General features: G+C 47.0%; 1 pseudogene; it reads left to right on the top strand.

Moving 5' to 3' along the window:
• Positions 1-9,912: 9,912 nt before the first annotated feature.
• On the top strand, positions 9,913-19,136 carry LOC146821399 (regulator of nonsense transcripts 1-like; annotated as a pseudogene).
• The last annotated feature ends 953 nt before the right edge of the window (positions 19,137-20,089 follow it).

The raw sequence follows: 20,089 nt of genomic DNA, 5'->3' as shown, positions 1-20,089 counted from the left end.
CCATAAAAACCTTCCAGAAATCTGTTCAAAACGCTAAAGTCTCGTCCTATACCAACTTGATCTCATCTAGCTCCAACCCCTGCAAAACTATCTTCTCCTGATGATCCTACAACTGCCTTATGACTGAGGGCCGGGAATTCATCAATGGCTCACTTCTGTCGGCAGTGATTCCAAAGTCATGGCACACCAAAGTCATCCCACTGCAGAAAAACCTATTCTAGACGCAGCTTTGCTGGAGAACTTCTGACCTATTTCCCTGCTTCCCTACCTGGCCAAGATTATGGAGTCTCATGTCAACATCACTCTGACCAAATATCCGGAGGCCAACCAGATCCTAGATAGGTATCAGAATGGATTTCGTCCCAGGCAGAACATAGAATCAGCCCTCTTGGAGGTCACTGAGCAGCTGTGGGCCACACTAGATGAGGGTAATACCTCGGCACTATTTTTACTTGATCTTAGTGCGGCCTTTGACACGGTCTCCCACAAGATCCTTCTTCAACATCTTGAGGAGATCGGGGTCAAAGGCAGGGTTCTGGCCTGGTTTGCTTCTTTTCTATCAGAACGCTCTTTTCAGGTACATGCCCCCCCAAACCAGTCTAGTAATTACCCTCTTAGCTGTGGTGTCCCGCAGGGCTCCTTCTTGAGCCCCACGTTGTTCACGTGTGTGTCCGCCCTCTGGCCCTCCTGGCTAATGATCGCAACATCAAAATGGTACCTTACGTGGACGATACCCAGCTGGTATTCACCTTTACCAACAACCCTGCTCTGGACCAACAAAAATTTTGTGCCGATATTCTGGCCATTGCAGACTGGATGGCTAACAACTATCTACAGCTCAATTCGGCAAAGACGGAGGTGCTCCTGGTTGGCCGGGACACTTACAAGTGGTACGACCAATGGTGGCCTGCAACCGTGGGCACCCCTCCCACACCAAAAAACGCAGTTAAAGATTTGGGGTCCTGATTGACACCGCCCTCTCATTTGAGACTCATGCAAAAAAGGTGTCCGGTACCTGTTTCGGTCTTCTGCACGGCTTAAAACCCATTTTAGGATTTTTTGATGCTGCCACCCGCCAACTGATAGTCCAATCAGCTTTCCAGTCATGTCTGGACTACTGTAATGGTCTTCTGCTTGGCGTAAACAAAACAGTTCCTGCAAGACTCCAACGGGTACAGAATCCAGCTGCACGTACCTTGTTTACCCTCCCTAGGAAATGGCATACCTCCAATCTCTTTCACCGTCTACACTGGCTGCCAATCAAACAGAGATTCCAGTTTAAGACCCTCTGCACCACACACAAGATTGTACATGGCCAGGGCCCCCAAATCCTGCAGGGACTTTGCATCCTTTATGTTCCTCTGCGTCCTTTGCGTTCCTCTGATCAACATCTGGGGGTCGCTCCTTTAAATCTTAGGCCCCCGCACTATGAAATTCCATCCCACTGGCTGCCCGCAGCTGCCAAGATCACTGGGCTTTCCGGAAACTGATCAAAACTTGGCTTTTCGCTTCCATCTAGCCACATCCTCCCTGGCCACCTGTCGGCTAGCGCTGGGACACCCTGTTGCTGGGGCAGCCATGCGCTCTATAAATCCCCCTAACATAACATAAATAAGGGCCCTGTTCTTAGGATATCGAAATGTGAAAAAATTATACATTTCTCCTTATATTTTGCTCTTTTTATGTGTGCTGCATTCTTCTGCACACATAGAAACAGCAAATCGCTTGTAAGCATTGTTTATTTGCAGGAAGGTGTCCCTTCCTGCACATCAACATTTGCCACTGCAGCCCAGACACCCTAGCAACATGGCACAAGGTAGGACATGTAGGTGTGCATCGTATTTTTATGCATACAGCGCATCCATACATTTCTATACTATCGGAGCACCGAATTACCAATGTTGGAGTAACATTATGGTATATATCCCCTTTGTAAATCTTGGGCAGCGGCAAAAAGCAATGAGTGTTGCGGTGGAATTCCCACACCCATTGCAACCCCTTTCACGCAGATACCTACGTGAAAGGGTGCCATATTTACAAAGCGGTGTTAAGCCACAAAATGTGGCTTAATGCCACTTTGTAAATTATGGTGCAGGGCATTGTGCCACAGTAACATCGTTAAAAGTGACGTTCCTGTGGCACAATGCCCTTGTAAATATGCCCCTTAGTTTCCACATCATTTCGACACTATCTTATTGCAGCAAACTGGCACCAGCGAAAAACCTTCCACTTGGAAGAGCATTCAAGCTCCATTTGATTTTACCCGTTTTCAGGACACAAGACTGCTCAAAAAGTAATTGTTGCAAACTTTATATTACACTGAACATTCCCTGCAATGTTGGCAATTTAAGTTTAAACTTTTTAAGTTTAAAAGAATTTTATAAGGCAATAGAAAATGAGAATGCAATACAGAATATCAGGTAGGGAAGGGAGAGAAAAGGGAAGAGGGATGGAAGGGGAGGGAAGGGGAATGCAAAATACAATATGTAGGAGAAAGTTTACAACAAAATAAAATATATAAGAGAGAGTCTACAACAAAATAATAATCATGGGCATTTTAAAAGAAGCAAAGAAATTGCATCAATTATATCTAAACAACTAAGTACAAAAAGAGTAAAAACAAAACAGTATATTAGAAAATTATGGACGTTGGAAGGGTATCATGGGGGTTTAGGAACTTCTTGTTGAGCGGGCGATGGGCGAAAGGAACGAGCAACACAATTATCCAAATATAACATAATGGGGTGCCATAGGTCTGCACGTTTAGTTGCTAGTTGAACAGGAAAAACAAAGGCATTATCAAGTCTATGGTTGTAACAGACATTGTACCACCACGCTTTGAAAGAAATATTAGATGTATTTTTCCAATTAACAGTGATCTGCTGAAAGGCAATGGCCAATAGCAAATCAACAATACGAACATACATATCTACATTGTCCCAGCAAGAGGATAAACTGCCTAAGAAAAGGTGAGTGAGAGAAAAAGGAATACAGGTGTGAAAAATAACATTGATTTGAGCCCACACTCGTAACCAAAAATCATGCACATGCTTACAAAGAAATAGCAAATGAAGTAATGTTGCATTGGGAGCGCCACACGACCAGCAATTGTCTGAGGTATTGGGAAATCGCTTGTTTAGTGTAGAGGGAGTGTGAAGTAGTCTGTTATAAATAAAAAATAAGGATTGTGTTTATCCAAATTTTATCCCATAGAGATACCGGCCAATCTATTTCGAGATCGATTTCCCACTGAGATTCAACCTTGGACTTAGGTCTGAGTAGCTCATGCGTGTGAAGATATTTATATATAAGGGACGCTTTGGGAGTAGTACGCAGGAGAGAATAAAGTTGAGAAATAGGGATGTACGGAGCAGGTGAAGGAGGAGAAACCAAGAGTCGCTCATAAACCTCCAGAACCGCAGCCCTGAGTAAAAGATACTTGGAGAAAAAGGATAAGGGTAAGTCAAAGGAAGACGGAGATCAGGAAAAGAGAGTAAGGTGGAGCCAGAGAAGAGCTGCGAGATCCAAATCAATCCTCGGCTTCTCCAAGATTTCCAGTAAAAGGGCTTACGACCAATTAAGAGATATTTATTATGCCAGATGGTAGAAGAAAGGAAATCAGCGACCGTCTTAGGGGGGCCGGGGGCAGCAGACAATAAAAGCTTAAGGGTATACTTGTGAATAGAAGTAGGAAGCAATGAGGGTTTACGGGAAAAAGCAAGATATTCTGCAAAAGAGAACGGAGAAAGGAGAGCGCGCTCAACCTTAATCCATAGAGGGCAAGGGGAAGCGGGGTCTTGTAGCCAGAGGGAAGCTTGACGTAGTAAAAAGGCCTTCTGATACGCAATGAAGTCAGGAAAGTTGACACCACCCTCAGAGGCAGGACGGATAAGTCTGGCAAGAGACATTCTGTTTTTTTTAGAGTTCCACAAAAATGAAGATAACGTTAAGTTAACCTTTTTAAAGAATTTCATTGGAATGGGTACAGGAATATTAGAAAGCGTATAAAGAATAATAGGGGAGATCATCATTTTAATAGTGTCGAGGCGACCCCACCAGGACAGGTATAAGGGATGCCACCTTACAGTGAGATCAGCGATCTTTTGTGCGCATTTGGACATGCATAAAGAGACAGTGTCCGAAACAGAAGAGGTGATGTATAGACCCAGATACTTGATATGGGAAGGACACCAAGTAAACTGAGAATCACTGAATTCTTGTTTGAAAGTAAATTTGGTCAGGGGAAGAATCTCACATTTATCATGGTTAAGTTCATACCCAGAGATAGAAGAATAATTTCGGACTTCATTCAGAAAAGCAGGGATAGATTCTGCAGGGTTGGAACGAAAGAGTAAAATATCTGCATAAGCAGCAAGTTTAATGTGAGAATCTGCAATCTGGAAACCATGAATGGCAGGATTCTGACGCAATCTGGACAGAAATGGCTCTAAAGCAAGGTTAAAGAGAAAGGGGGACAAAGCGCAACCCTGGCGAACGCCTTGACCAAGATCAAAGTAAGAGGAGATTTGACCATTTGCAAAAACAGCAGCTCTGGGATGGGAGTATAACAGGGAAACTAAGGAGGTAAATCTAGGGCCAAAACCAAACCAAGTAAGGGTGTGAAAAAGATAGCGCCATTCAACCCGATCAAACGCCTTTTCGGCGTCGAGGGCAATCGCTGCAAGTGAGTGCTGACAACGGGAGGACTTTGACAGGATGTTAAATAAAAGTCTAGTATTGTCCGTAATATGACGACCCTTGACAAACCCGGATTGTTCTTCGCCTAAAAGATCGGGAAGAAGGTGATCCAATCGGAGCGCCAGCGCTTTAGCGAAAAGTTTGTAGTCAATATTGACTAAGGATATGGGCCTGTAGTTTTTTGCAATATTTTACGTCTTTCCCAGGCTTAGGTATCAGGCAGATATGGGCATCCGAAAACGTCCCCGAGGAAGCACCGTGGGTAATAAAGGTATGAAGAAGGGAGTGGAGTCGTGGAATCAATAACTTAGAGAAGTGGAGGTAAAATTCGACGGTAAAACCGTCAGGGCCAGGGGCCTTATTGGGTTTGAGATGTTGCAATGCATTGAATAATTCCTTTTGTGTGACGTCAGATTCTAAAGAGGAAAGATCAAGGGGGAAATTGGATGGTATGTGAATGGTGGAAAAAAAACGAGCAAGGGAGCTGGGAGAGGATTGAGTTTCGGAAGTGTACAAAGTCTCATAAAAACGTGAGAATTCCGCAAGAATATCAACATCCGTGTGTTTCAGGGTATCATCAGAGTCATATACAGATTCAATATTTAACTTATTATGTTTGACCTTTAAATAATTAGCTAGGAGCTTTCCTGCTTTGTTCCTTCCCCCATAAAATTTAGCAGTAGACTTCAACAAGTACAGGGAGGCGTCCTCCGTAGACCTCTCATTAAATTTTATTTTTGCAGCAACAAGGGCATTCAAGCTGTCAACTGAGTGAGAGGTAAAATAGGCATGTTCCAGTTTCTTAATGTAAGAAAGGAGCTGTTTGGTGAACCTATGTGCAGTCTTGCGTTTATCTGCAACGTAACGAATAATAAAGTCACGTGCAGCTGCTTTAAAAGCATCCCAAATAGTATGGTCAGGGAGGGCATCGTCTGCATTAATCAGAAAAAATTCATCAAAAAAAGAGGTAAAAGTGGCTGTAAACTTGGGATCGGCAAGGAGGGAGTTGTTAAATCGCCATCTTCTAGGGGCATTAATTTTAGGAAGTATATCAACACTTGTAAGAACAGGGGCATGATCAGAAAGCAATATTGGGCCTATCTCAGAGTGTAAAAGTGATTGAGCGAGGTTATGTGAGACAAAGATGTAGTCAAGTCGTGACTGGGAATGGTGACAGGGAGAATAAAAGGTGTATTCCCGCAACTTTGGATTACAAAGGCGCCAGGAGTCTACCAACTTATGCTGCGAAATAGCATGGTTAAACAACTTGTGAGGTCTGTTGGGAATGTGGGGAGCCAAGGACACCCTATCGATAAAGGGATCAAGAGGATGATTACAATCCCCCGCCAGAATAAAATGATGGTCCATGAATTTGGTTACGAGTGGAGAGAAATCAGCCCAAAAAGAAGGTTCACCTGTAGTTGGGCCATAGACATTGAGGAGAGAGAGAGGAACACCTCTAAGTAATAGCTTGGCATAAACCCATCGACCAGAAGCATCCGATTTGTGGGTAAGGACCTGAAAGGGGAGAGATTTGCGACACAGGATTGCCACACCTTTTCGCTTGCCATCACCCTGTGAGTAAAATAGCTCACCCACCCATCCACGTTTAAGCTTAACAGACTCTACATCAGTTAAATGCGTTTCTTGGAGGAACGCAATATCAACATTCAACTTGGCTAAATGTGATAAAATCCGTTGACGCTTAATCGGAGAATTAATACTCTTCACATTCCATGATAATATATTTAGTGACATAGTAGTAGCTTATTTACAAAAAAGGTGGAAAACAGAACTAATGAAAGGAAAACCCATGAAAAGGAGAGAAGACAAGAAAAAAGAAGATAAATCAGTAGAGACATGCTGAAATAGAGAAAAAGAGATAGATAATTAACAGTGTGAACAATAGCAAGTAAGGAAGAATAAAAGGCAACTGGCGCCAAAAAACCTGATAAGGTAAAGAAAAGAATTAAAATAAGAAAGAGAAACATATCAAAAGAGAACGAGGAATACTCACAAGGGGTAAAACAGGAAAGACAGTCAAGGAACGGGAACAACGAGGGTATACGAGGATGAGGAGAGAGGAGGGTAGGGCCAACTGGAGAAGGCAGGGCACTCGGGGTCAGGGAGACGTCCAACCAGAGAGACGAGACGGAACGCATAACAATAATCTGTGGAAAGAGGGAGACAACAAGATTAGAGATCAGTAAATGACAAGGGCATAAAACATACCAAGAGTATAGCAGAATAGGGAACTATATCGTCAATGAAAACTACTATAGTGGAAAACAAGCATTTATCAAGAGAACAAATGTGCTCAAGAACAATTTGATTAACAAATAGAAACAACGTATATAAGAGACTGGGAGATCAATATACGATTTCAGGAATAAGTCATGTTGGAGAAGAAGAGGAAGGGCCAGACAGCTCCATAACAGCATGGCCGCATGAGTTCAGGAAATTCCGAAGTCGCGCAGGCTCCTCATAGGTCGTGGTCTTATTATTATAGGTGACTTTGAAAAGGCAGGGATGGAAAAGGCCATATCTAGCACCAATTGAACGGAGATCAGGTCTCATATCTAAGAAGGCTTTACGACGGCTTGCAGTTGCTTTGGCATAGTCCTGTGCAAAGAACAAGGTAGCACCAGACCAGGTAATGCGTGGGGAAGCTCTAGCTGCAGCGAGGACTTTCAGTAAATCCGTATATTCCAAGAAGTACATTATTACACCTCTAGGCTTCACTGGTGTGGAGAGAGAGGTGGGTGCTCGACCAAGCCTGTGAGCCCGCTGGATATTGAGTGGAATGTCTTCCGGCAAATGCAAAAGCTTGGGAAGAAAGGATTTGGAGAAGGTGATGGGATCACTCCCCTCGCAGCCCTCCACAAGGCCATAAAGGCGAAGATTGTTGCGCCTATTTCGGTTTTCCAAGTCCTCCACTTGCTTCTGAAGGGAGGAGAGCTGCGAATGCATATGAGTGACCTTGGCTTCAGAATCCTGAAGAGAAGAGACGTCCCACTCTACTAATGACATACGTTCATCTATCCGGGTCCAATTGTCAGTGAGGACCTGCAGCTTGGCGTTGGTGTCTTCCATAAAGGGGCGTAGGGCACGTATTTCCTCAAGAAGCACCTCCATCGAGATGGTTGAAGAAGACTTGGGAGGCGAAGGTGGGTCTTTTTTTAAACGTTTAGACGTAACTTTTCCTGAGGGCTGCGATGATGAATCCATGCTTGGCGCCGTCTCGTTAATAGGAGGAGGTTGAGAGGCTTCCAATACAGCCAATTCTGTGAAAAGTTTAGAATTTTTGATGTAATTACGCTTTTGAAACTTATTAGAGCCTTCAGCCATAGATGTAGCTACGGAGTGCATGTAAACAGTGCTTAACCAAAAATAGGCGCAAAAAAGGCACTGAGTTAAATACAGGAACAAGTCAAGCGTGTTGTAGAAAGTAAGCAATTTGATGGGAGAAAATAGTAGACAGAAGAGCTGCAGGTCTAGAAAAGTAGGCTTAGTAATTTCAAAATGGCCGTCGTATGTGAGGTAAATGTAAAACCATAACTGTCAAATGGCAAGAAAAAATGCTCAAAAAACGCTAAAAAGTCCAGGAATCAAGACTGCAGAAGTTTTAGTGACATGCTGGAGCCGGTCTGATAGCCAGGAGCAGACGAGTGTGAGACGCGTAGCATATCCATGAAAATAGCATACCAATCAAAATGGTGGTCGCAGCCGGAGTAAAGCCGCGTCTGGGAGAAAAAAGCTTAATAAATGCTCAAAAAGATTACCGCGTCCATACAAAGGAGATCAAAGTCTTCCAGGACCATTCCGAAAGGAAATTCTGCCCGTCATTTCCCTTTTCGTGCTTGCAGAGTGTCCGTAATCTCTGGCGCGGACGGAGCCCTCACGCCGATGCCGCCATCTCGTCGGGCGCCTAGCCACGCCCCCCAAGTTTAAACTTTTAAAACATTTCGGAACGAAGATCTCCCTGATCCTTGGTCAAGATATAAGATGCAAGCAATTTCTAGAACTCGAGTCCATCTTTGCATTAAAAGTTGGATTAAACCCTCTTTTAGTGAACAACCCATTCTGAGTGGTGCCCACAAAGTCATTTTGTCATGAAGGCAAAAATGTCACCTTTAAACAAAACCTTCATCTCAAAGTACAGCTTCTGACAACAGGTGACCCATTTGTGGTAGGTTCATAGCGTACTTGGTGCCTGATTTTCTGCTCCTGAAATGCAACCAATGCAGTGCTATGTCCAACTTTTATGCAAGAGAACAACTATGAGATGAAGCTTTCTTCTCCTGCACTGAAAATCCTTCGCTTTTGTCAAGAAAAGTGAACAGAGTGGTAATCGCTTAACGCCCTTCTCTCTAGCTTATTTGGGCTGTGGGGAGCAGTCTCAGCTGATCATTCATTTCTATTAGGGCGATTAGATGGGAGCATTTTTGCTGATACGCAAAAACAGGTCTGGTCTTTCCCAAGGAAGCACAGACCAGTCTTTCAGTTTCCTCTTCTCTTCTGTTGTTCGCCTTGTCTCAGTGTGCCAGCGGTGGTCTCACCATCCACGTGGATCGTTCTCTCGATCAGTTGGTGTCTCTCGTCATCCTCTGCCTCTCCTGTTGCTCTCACACAGCGGTGCTTCACTTTTAGCAGCGGAAAACAGGTATCCATTTTATTTTATTTTTTTATTACCCCGAAAAAAATGCGGATGAACTGAGCTCCAGACAAGCTTAGGGGCATATCTACAAGGCGGCGATCGAAAATTATCGCTGCTTTTGCGGCCGTTTTTGGCCGAAAAGCGGCGATAATTTTATCACCTAATTAGCAAGCCATGATATCCTATGGAAGGTGGATATCATGGCTAAGTTTGTGAGGCCCTATCAACAAGCTAACGCCACATTTCGTGAGATCACCGCTTGGTTTCCAGCGATAATCTCACATTAGGCAGTTAGCGCTAGGATTTTTATCGCTTTTGAGATAAGCGTTGCCAATAGCACGCTATCTCAGCGATAAAAATCCACGTTAGCCGGCGATAATTATCCTAGCGCTAAGTGCGCTTAGCGATAATTATCGCCGGTTGTTGCTGATATGCCCCTTAGCTTTTCTTCATCACTCTAGTACTGTGACTGTCCTGTCACACCAACACGTTGTCTTGTGACAGCGTCACATCAAACTTGGACTCAAACTCATCTCCAAGGTAACTCTCCCTTGATAATGAAAATGAAAAAAATGTATTAGTCCTAGACCCGAGATAACATTACTGCGAGATGGGACCTAGGCACAAACAAGAAGAGAATTGCCTATTTCACCTTGCCAAAAACAGTCTCTGACATGCGACTTATGAAAGGTGATGTGATTTGTCTGCGATACAAAGGAGAAATTGCACCTCTATGGAAAGGAATCGGCCATGCTATCAAAGTTTCTGATAATTATGGTGATGAAATTGCTATTGAGTTATGGAGTAGTTTTCGTGCACCTGTGGAGATTACTCACAATTTTCAAGTTGATTTTGTTTGGAAATCTACTCAATTTGACAGAATGCAAAGTGCTTTGCAAACATTTGATGTGGACGAGACATCTGTGTCTGGTTACATTTACAACAAATTGTTGGGGCATGAGGTGGAAGATGTAAATATTAGATGCCAGTTGCCAAAACGGTTCACAGCGCAGGGTCTCCCTGGCCTCAACCATTCTCAGGTTTATGATGTGAAATCTCTATTATAGCGTTCTCTGAGCCTTATCCAAGTTCCTCCTGGTACAGGAAAAACACTGACACCTGCTACAATTGTATACCATCTGGCACGCCAAGGCAATGGACCTGTGCTGCTTTGTGCTCCAAGTAACATAGCTGTGGATCAGCTGACTGAGAAGATCCACCAAACTGGACTGAAAGTGGTTTGTCTTTGTGTGAAGAGTTGTAAAATCCTTGATTTTCGTGTATCATTTCTGGCATTGTACAACCAAATTCAGAACATGGACAGTATGCCGGAGCTTCAGAATGTGCAACAGTTTTTTTTTTAAATTCTTTTTATTTGCATTTTTAAACAACAAATAACAACACAACTCACTGCTGTGAACATAGGTCATAGTGTTGACGATACAGCCCCCCACCAACCCACAGCCAATTATAGGGTCAGCATTGTCCACTGCAGTATGCAGGTACGGCATTCGCCAGATCCAACCTCCGCATCTTTGTTGCCACCCATGCACCATCCAAATCCCTGATATACACCCACATGTCTCAACGTCTACCCGCATCACATCTGCGTCTCGTCTGATCCCACAAGGAGCATTACATCACAGCGCCTGGAGCGTAGTTTGTGCCAGCCAGTGTATAAAAGGCTCCCATATGTCTTTCGGCCGTGAACGCACTGGCATGAGCTCCCAGTACAAAGCGATTTGTGTTTGGCAATATACAGCACTTTGTACCCAGCCCCTTATACTAGGCGACGTGGCCACCCCCCAATGCATTGCAACTTGTCGCTTGGCCAGCAAGAGTAGCATCGCAGGTAGCTGCCGGTGCTTGGGTTTGATCATATGTAGAATGCCTAGTAGTGTAACTTGCGGTGTACAAGGGATCAGCAGGCCAGTTATTGTGCATATGAGCTCTATCACCTCGGTCCAGAAGGACGCCAGTGTGGGACAGTCCCACGCCATATGCAAGAATGTAGCCCCGCGAGCTCTACAGCACCAGCAAGCATCTGTCTCTCTCAAGCCCATGCGGTGCAGCCGGCTAGGGGTGCGATACATCATATGGATATATTTGAAATGGATCAAGCGCAGCCTGTAGTTGGGGGATAGGATCTCAAGGAGCCCACAACACAGAACCCAGTGTGCATCAGAGATTTCGGCACCTAGTTCCGCGGCCCACATGCCACGCGCCGTCGGGGTCACCACGGGACTGCTGTACTGCAGACTCCGGTAAAGTCGGGATATGAGCTTGCGTCCCGACTCCACCGTCAGCACATTCTCCAGGGCAGGGAAATCCGGCGGCGGTGCCGGAAATGTAGGAATGAGCTTTTTACATGTGTGGCGAAGCTGGCAATCAAGGAGTGTGTCAAGCATCGTTGGGGCTTCCTCCCCGCATAACTGTTCCTGTGTGAGGAAGGCATCCCCCGGGAACAGATCCCCCCCTGTGTGAAGTCCACGCGCTGCAGCCCGTTCCCCAGTTCGCATGTGTTGCAACGGGGGCCACATCGGATTCCCTCGTATAGGCATTGATCTGGTGTATAGAAGGTCCAGCCCGGCCCTACGCTTCAGTCCATCCCAGGCCCACCGAATTGCATGCACCGGGTCGATTTCGGTGCATCTATGCTTGAGTGGTGCATAGACAGCCACGGCGAGCGGCAGTGGTACCGCCCTATCCGTCTCAATCGCTACATGTGGCTGAAACGGCGTGGGGTGCACCCAGTAGTGCAGAAACTGTGCCTGCGCACAGTATGCATAGAGCGAGAAATCCGGTGCCGCCAAGCCCCCCTGTCGTTGCGGGAGAGTGAGGGTCTCCCAGGACACCCTCGGTTGTTTTCCCCCCCACGCCAGTTCCACCATCCGCGAGCGCACTTGGCGCAAAAAGCTAGCACCCAGGGGCATCGGTATGTTGACAAATAAATACAAGAGCTTAGGTAAGATGACCATTTTGGCCACAGCAATTCTTCCCGCCAGCGAAAGGGGAAGATGCTTCCAGCGGCCGACCCTGTCTTCCACCCAGCGCAACACCCGTCCATAATTTTCGGACCATAATTGCTGCATATCCGCGCTTATCCATATCCCTAGGTATCTAACCGGACCGTCAGCCCACTTCAGCGGGCAGTCCGGAGTAAAGCGTGATGTCCCGGCCGTCAGAGGCAGGATGACCGACTTTTCCCAATTTATGGTCACTCCCGACAGCCGGCCATACTCCAACAGTTCATTTGTCATGGGGGAAAGATTTTCCTGCGGGTCTATCATATATAGAGTGATATCGTCCGCGTACATGGATACGGTTAGTGCCCTTGACGAAAAACCAATGCCTCTGTCTGCATGATGTTGTCTAATGCGGGCCGCCAAGGGCTCTGTGGCGATCGCAAACAGCAGGGGCGATAACGGGCAGCCTTGCCTCGTACCTCTACCAATGGCAAAGGGCTCAGAAATAAGCCCGTTTACTCTAACCCGAGCAGTGATGTCAGTATACAGTAATTTAATATAGTTAATGAAAGCCTCACTTACACCCATTCGCTGCAGCAAGGGGAACAAGAACCCCCACTCCAGGGAATCGAACGCTTTTGTGGCGTCCAGCAGCACCGCCACCGCCTTAACATGTGGGGCCAAATAGTGTAGTACTCCAAAGAGTGTTCGAAGATTATGAGAGGTCGAGCGGCCCGGCACAAAGCCCGATTGATCCGGGCGTATCATAAGCGGCAGCACCGGCTGTAGCCGCGTTGCAAGCATTTTTGCAAAGATCTTCGCATCAGTATTGATCAAAGATAGCGGTCTATAGGAATCGCAGTGCTGGGCGTCCTTGTCAGGTTTCAAGAGGGCAATGATTACAGCCTCCCTCATCGATGCTGGGAGCATGCCCCCCTCGACCGCCTCGGCATATACTGCCAACAGTCTGGGGGCCAGGAGATCAGCGTACTCCTTATAGAACTGTGCCGGTAGACCATCCGGCCCTGGCGCCTTCCCGGCCGCCAGAGATCCTATTGCTTTTCTAACATCCTCGACCGTGAAGGGGCGATCAAAATACCCTTTTTGGTGCGCATTGAACCAAATTAACTGTATCGTATCCAAGTATCCAGCCAGCACCTCTATCGGAGGTACTCCCCGGGCACGGGACAGGTCTTTGTAAAAATTTCGAAAGGTGTCTAGGATTTCTGGAGGAGTATGCACCTGTCCACCTCCTTGTGTCTCCACTGAGGATATGAAGGGGGAAGGTCTTTGTGATCTCAGCAGGAGGGCGAGTGTTCTACCCGGGCGGTCTCCCTCCCCATACCTGCGGGCAACCGTGTGTTTAGTCAAAAATATAATTTCCCTATCTGCTTCAGCCTGGTACTCTGTAAGTTTGGCTCGTGTCTCCGCCAATGTTGCCGCCGATAGATCCGAGCAATACCGCACCTCTAGATCATGTATGTGGTCTTCCAGCCGCTTTAGTGTACCCCGGATTGTCTTCAGGACTGTGGCCTGCCCCGCGATGCAATGACCCCTCACCACCACTTTAAATGCGTCCCACAGGACGCCCATCGATTGCACAGAACCTGTGTTCTGTTCAAAATATTCAGTTATGTGTTGGTATATTTCTTCCCTAAATACCTGATCCGTCAGGGCCTGTGCCGGTAATCGCCACGCGAAGGGCGTTATATATGGTTTTGGTACGTGTAACGTCAGCTCAACCGGAGAGTGGTCAGAAAGGGTTCGCGCCCTGTGAGTAACTGCGGACACCCATGTATGTATGTGTGGGGTCAAGAGCCAAAAATCCAATCTGGACCAGGCCCCCCTGTGTGGGGTGAAACAGGTGCCCTCTCTGGTCGCTGGATGTAGCGCTCGCCACGAGTCTAACAGATGATAATCCGCCATGAGGCCTCGGATGAGATCTGACGCATGTGGGTGATGTATGCGATCAGCCCCTACCCTGTCTAACTCCTGCGAGAGCACCACATTAAAGTCCCCGCCCCATATGTATGCCCCCCCTCCTAGTGATTGTGCCTTGTGCCAGACATGCCGAAAAAAATCAGGGTCGTCTGTGTTGGGACCATACGTGTTAATTAGTGTTATCTGCATGTGAAATAACTGCCCCATCAATATTACGTAGCGCCCCTCAGTATCGACATACACCTTGAAGGTGCGCCAGGGCAGGCCCCTTCGAATTAGAATTTCCACTCCTCTGGAGTAGCTGGAGTAACCTGAGGTGTGGATTTCTCCCCATCTGGTGTTCCTAAGTTTCTCCCCGGCAGTCTGTGTCAGGTGTGTCTCCTGTAGGAAACAGATGTCAATCTGGTGCCGCGCCAAATGTGCATGGGTCAGTCGTATTTTGCGGTGGTCATTTAGACCTCTAATATTCCAGGTAAGACAACGCAGCGCGGTCATGGAGGCGCATATGGGTGTGTCCTACGCAGCCGTGTGATCATCCGCTGTGTCCCGCTCTGGGCCTGCATGTAAACCTCCCGTACATCATGGACAGCAATCAATAACAACATGGCATCAGCCAGCGGCAGGGCTGCATCAGCATACAGTGATACAGTAAAATAGTGCAGTGGAAGATAACTACCCAACAAGAACCAAACCCCCCCGCCACCCACTCCAACCCCCCAATCAGGTTGAGATTCATTTGCTCCCCACCACCCATCCCAAAAACAACAGTCTTGTAGTAACATCCCGGGAATTATCCCTACGAGGGCATGGGGTCACCGGCATACTCCCCTATCTAAAGGCGATAGGGTGGCCGAACAAGTCCGCCTTATATGTATTCAGTCTGTCTGCTTACAGCGGGGCTAGCCCAGCAGCTCTCCCCCTTTATAACTCTGCCAAAGATCAGAAATGGCCTCTGCAACAAGTTCGACCATCTTCCCACCGTCCCCCTGCACCGCCCTCGCCCCCCGCAGGCCTCAGGATCCCCCAATGCATCAGCAAGTGGTATACTTAGCAATCACGCTGACCGGTGCCCTGTCGCACCAGCAGTCGGGGAAACCAGCACAACTTTGTCCTCACTACTCAATGTCACTTAGCTGGCCCATCGGTGGAGTCTCCTGTCCTTCTCGCCGTTCTCGCTGTGACCGCTCCGCCTGTCGCGCGAACTTGAGCGCCTCCACAGCCACCGCGAAGACCATTGGCTTCCCCTTGTGGTGTATCCGCAACTTTTCAGGGTATAGCATGGCATATTTAGTCCCCACTTTCTGGAATATCTTTTTAGCCGGTAGGAATTCGCGCCGCGCAGCCTGCACAGCTTGCGTGAAATCGGGAAATAAGGATATGTCCATGTTTTGAAATTTGAGCTCACCTCTTTCACGTGCCAGCCGCAATATCGTGTCTCTGTCTCGATAGTTCAGTATTCGGGCAAGGATCGGGCGCGGAGGCGCCCCCAGCACCGGGCGCGGCCCCAGTGTACGGTGCACCCGTTCGATCAGAAACATGGCCGACAGGGCCTCACCAAACAGGTCGCGGAACATTCCCTCAACAAAGTTCTCCATATTGCCAGTGTTCGTGGATTCCGCAATACCAATAATTCGTACGTTATTCCTTCGGGAGCGGGCCTCCAAATCCTCATTGCGCCCCCGTATCACCTCCAGGACCTTATCCATGCGAAGTAGTTTCTCCTGGGTGTCCCCATGGCCCTCCTCGCATTCGGCAATTCGTGTTTCCATCGCCTCCAGCCTCTCCTCATGTTTATCAACCTTATGCGAAATTCCGTCCAGTCGCTGGGCCATGGAGTCCAGTTTGCCGTCAATCTCCTTGAGGCAGCCCTTAAGGTCGCGAAACATACTCTTCACATCCTCGCCCTGCGTCGGTTCCAGTTGCGTTTCAGGAACCACCGTCTGCGACATCGGGCCAGCACCCGTACTCTGGGCCAACTGTCTCTCAAACTGGAGCTTCTTGCTTGGCATCTGTTTTCCCCATGGTGCAGGTATGTACTCCAGGCTCAATATGGGAGGGGGAGGATCCACCAGAATCGCCACAGGCCCCCCGGGTCTCTGCCAAATCCACGGGTGGCAAAGGCCTACAACCTCCCTGTCTCGTGGTCGTGTACCGCGTTGTGCGTCATGCCGATAATAAGGCCAAGCAATCCTCCAGCGCCCCCCGTCCGTGGGCCCGCGGCGGCCTCCACCAGAAAGCGCCCAGCAACCTCTCCGCAGTCGGGCTAGGCCACCCGGATCTCGCACTCTCGCGGTCACCACATCCGGGCCAGGCCCGGTCGGACCACTCCGCGCAGGTCGCGGATCGTCGTTGCCCACCAGCTAGGCGCCCCTCACAGGCACGAGGTATTCGGGTCGCTCCCCCAGGGTGTCGCAGTCAGCAGCCTCGCCGATAGGAGAGCCGGGGAAGCAATCCGCGCCGAGTCGGCAGCAGCAGCATCGCGGGTATACAGATCGCGCTGTTGTTATGCTGGCTGTCCCATGTCATCCGAGATCACCCTCCGGTCACTTCGGGTCGCGAGGGCAGGAGAGGCATCCCTCAGCTTTCAAACGCGGCGTCCCCACCGCACGCGCCCGGCCTCGGCCCGCGACCGGGAACTTGCGTAGCAGCAGACGCCGTCAAGGGCGGCGCAGTCCGGCAGCAGGGTCGAGACGGAGTCGCCGCTCCGGATAGCCTCAACCGATTTCGGTCAGAAGGGCAGCATTCGATTGCTCTTCGGCTAGGCAGCCCCCGCCGCAGCTTAGCGGCACAAATTAGAAGGCATACTTCGGATGGGCTGACGGATTCGGCGTTCGGCCGGCAGAGCCCCGTTACACGGCGGCCATCTTGCAGCTCGGCTCGGCCACGCCCCCAGAATGTGCAACAGTTAAAGGATTAAACTGGAGAGCTGCCTTATGCGGATGAGAAACGTTATCATGCTTTGAAGAGAACTGCTGCATGTGTGTGGGAGCCAGTGATCCTAGACTTGCAATAAAGTACACATGCTACTGAGTCTGAATGTATGGTTTCAGTTGTTCTTGGAGCTAAACAGATGATCCTGGTAGGTGATCACTGCCTGTTTGGTGCTGTTGTGATGTGTAAGAAATCAGCAAAGGCTGGACTTTCTCAGTCCCTATTTGAAAGGCTTGTTGCCTGGGAATCCTCCCAATTCACCTTCAAGTCCTGCTCTTAGTGCATTCCCATTTAACATTTTCTATGAAGGATCTCTTCAGAATGGAGTCGCTGCAGCTGATCGTATAAAAAAAGGATATGATCTCCAGTGGCCGCAGCCAGACAAACCGATGTTCTTCTATGTGATTCAGGGGCAAGAATAAATTGCAAGTTCAAGCACCTCTTATTTCATCAGAACAGAAGCTGCAAATGTCAAACAGATCAATACAAAGTTATTGAGAGCTCATGGAAAGCCAGATCAGACTGGTGTCATTACTCCATATGAGGGACAATGGTCTTACCTGGTGCTGTACATGCAGTTCAGTGGGTCATTGCATACAAAACTCTACCAGGAAGTGGAAATTGCAAGTGTGGATGCTTTCCAAGGATGGGAGAAAGACTTTATCATCTTTTCATGTGTAACTGCCAATAAGCACCAGGGGATTGAATTTCTAAATGATCCTTGACGTTTGAATGTGGCCCTCGACAGAGCAAGATATGGAGTGATGATTGTTGGAAATCCAAAGACTTGTTCTAACCAACCTCTTTGGGATCATCTTCTGAATTACTACAAAGAGGAGAACGAATTGGTTAAAGGACCTCTAAACAACCTTCAAGAAAGCCTTTTGCAGTTCAGCAAACCTTGTAAACTAGTTAATACAATAAATCTGGGTGCCCAATTTATGACAACAGTATGATGCCCGTGAAGCAATTATCCTTGGTTCAGAGTATGACAGAAACCGTCAAGTTAGGTAATCAAATATGTACTTCCAAACTAATGACCAGATTGGTATGATGCCCGTGAAGCAATTATCCCTGGTTCAGAGTATGACAGAAGCCGTCAAGGAAGGTAATCAAATATGTACTTCCAAACTCATGACCAGATTGGCATGATCAGTTCTGGGCTAAACCATGTGCCTGCTATGAACTTTCAATCTTGTGATGCCACTAGTGCCACCATCGGGATATTTTGGCCAGGTGAATGATCCAACCACAGGTCACGGTATGCCCAAAGGAAAAACTGGTTGAGGTGGACAGCAAAAAAGTGTGGAATGGGTATTTAAGGAATGATATGTTCAAACAACAAGAGAGGGACGGTACTCTGCTACTCTTAATTCCCCAGGGAAATACCTCAGTAAACAACAGAAGAGAGCTATAGAATAAAAGACGGTAAAAAAACGGTAAAAAAATCACTCAGTGTTTGTAAAAGAACTCTCACTCACCAACCTAGTGGTGACATGCTTCATTGGGTTCCCACCAGAGAGGCCGAATGCCTTCCTGGTGTGCTACTACGCCTGTGTTACAGCGGAGCTGGTTATTTTGTTTAAAAATAATTTTTGAGTGCAAAAAGTGAGCCCAATGTGGATGTTAAAATAGTGCCATGATTTTATCCAAAAAGACTGTATTAATGGAAAATCTGGCACAGAAAAAAGAAAGGATAGAACACTGCAATAATCTACCAGGTGTATCCATGAATACACCTGGTAGATTATTCCTGAGGTATTTAAGGAATGAACCAGTCATATATGCTGAATAGCCAGGCTAGTCAGGATGTTATGTCCCAGCCAATTTCACAGGGTCCATTGACTCAGGACTATATTTCAATGAGTCAGTCATCTCAAAAGAGCCAAACCGGTCTATCCCAACCAGAATTAACTCTTCCTTTTCAAAAAAAAAATTCTTAAATGTTCTTTTAAGTCCAAAGGTAAGCGGAGATTGGGCCTAATACACCTCATGTATCCAAACCATGCTCTATTGTGGTCTGCCATACATTTCTACCTTGCCCCAGTCTTGTGTGACCAGATGTCTATGGTTGACAATTTGATATTTTTAGTGCTAGATTTGATTAAAAACTTTAAAAATCCATAACTCCAGTACTACTGACAGGATTTATTTCGTTTTGGTGTCAAATACTTTATTAATCTCTACTTTAATTGTCTAAATTGGTGTGGTATTTTTCTTGTGTTGTACTTTCACTTTATTAATGTTTGTAGCTGCATAAATACTTTACACATTGCCTCTAAGTTAAGCCTGACTGCTTTTGTGCCAAGGGTTGGTGACTTTTGTGTTTCACCCTACAATGACTGTGGTTGTTGTTTGAGAAAGGTTTATCCCCCCCTCAACAAACAAATCGATTTCTCACAAGAAGTATGTCCTACAGATGTACATTTCTGAGCAGGTAGTAAAGCCTCAACATGGAGAGTATGCTGCCCTCGTGTGTTGGCAGTTGAACCTTCATCAGGCTGCAGGCTCAGAAGCCCAGTCACCAGGTTCTAAATGACTCTATTACCCTATCTCTCATGCTCCAGTTTATTTAACATCTAATTATTGCAGTCCAACTGACTTTATTCCCACAGCTCACACTTCAAAAAAAGGGAGGAGTTCCAGGAACAAGTCAGGTGGCAGGGATGTACAGTGAGATAGAGTTATTAGATGGATAGGACTTGCCAGGAGAGGTTATGAGTGAAATGCACCAAGCATGATGCATCACAACTAAAGAATTTAATATTTTCTCACACACCCCTGTCATTGACAATCTCTTTATTACTGATTCCCAACATCTCAATGCTTTAGGTGCCCAAATATGTCTCTTGCCTTACCCTGTTTGTGCTGCAGGGGAAGAGCAGATGTTGTGTAA

This window comes from Triturus cristatus, chromosome 6 (genome assembly GCF_964204655.1).
Source record: "Triturus cristatus chromosome 6, aTriCri1.1, whole genome shotgun sequence".
In the NCBI taxonomy this organism is placed as follows: Eukaryota; Metazoa; Chordata; class Amphibia; order Caudata; family Salamandridae; genus Triturus; species Triturus cristatus.
The sequence above is the reverse complement of the archived record's forward strand: the minus strand, read 5'-3'. Positions and strand labels throughout refer to the sequence as shown.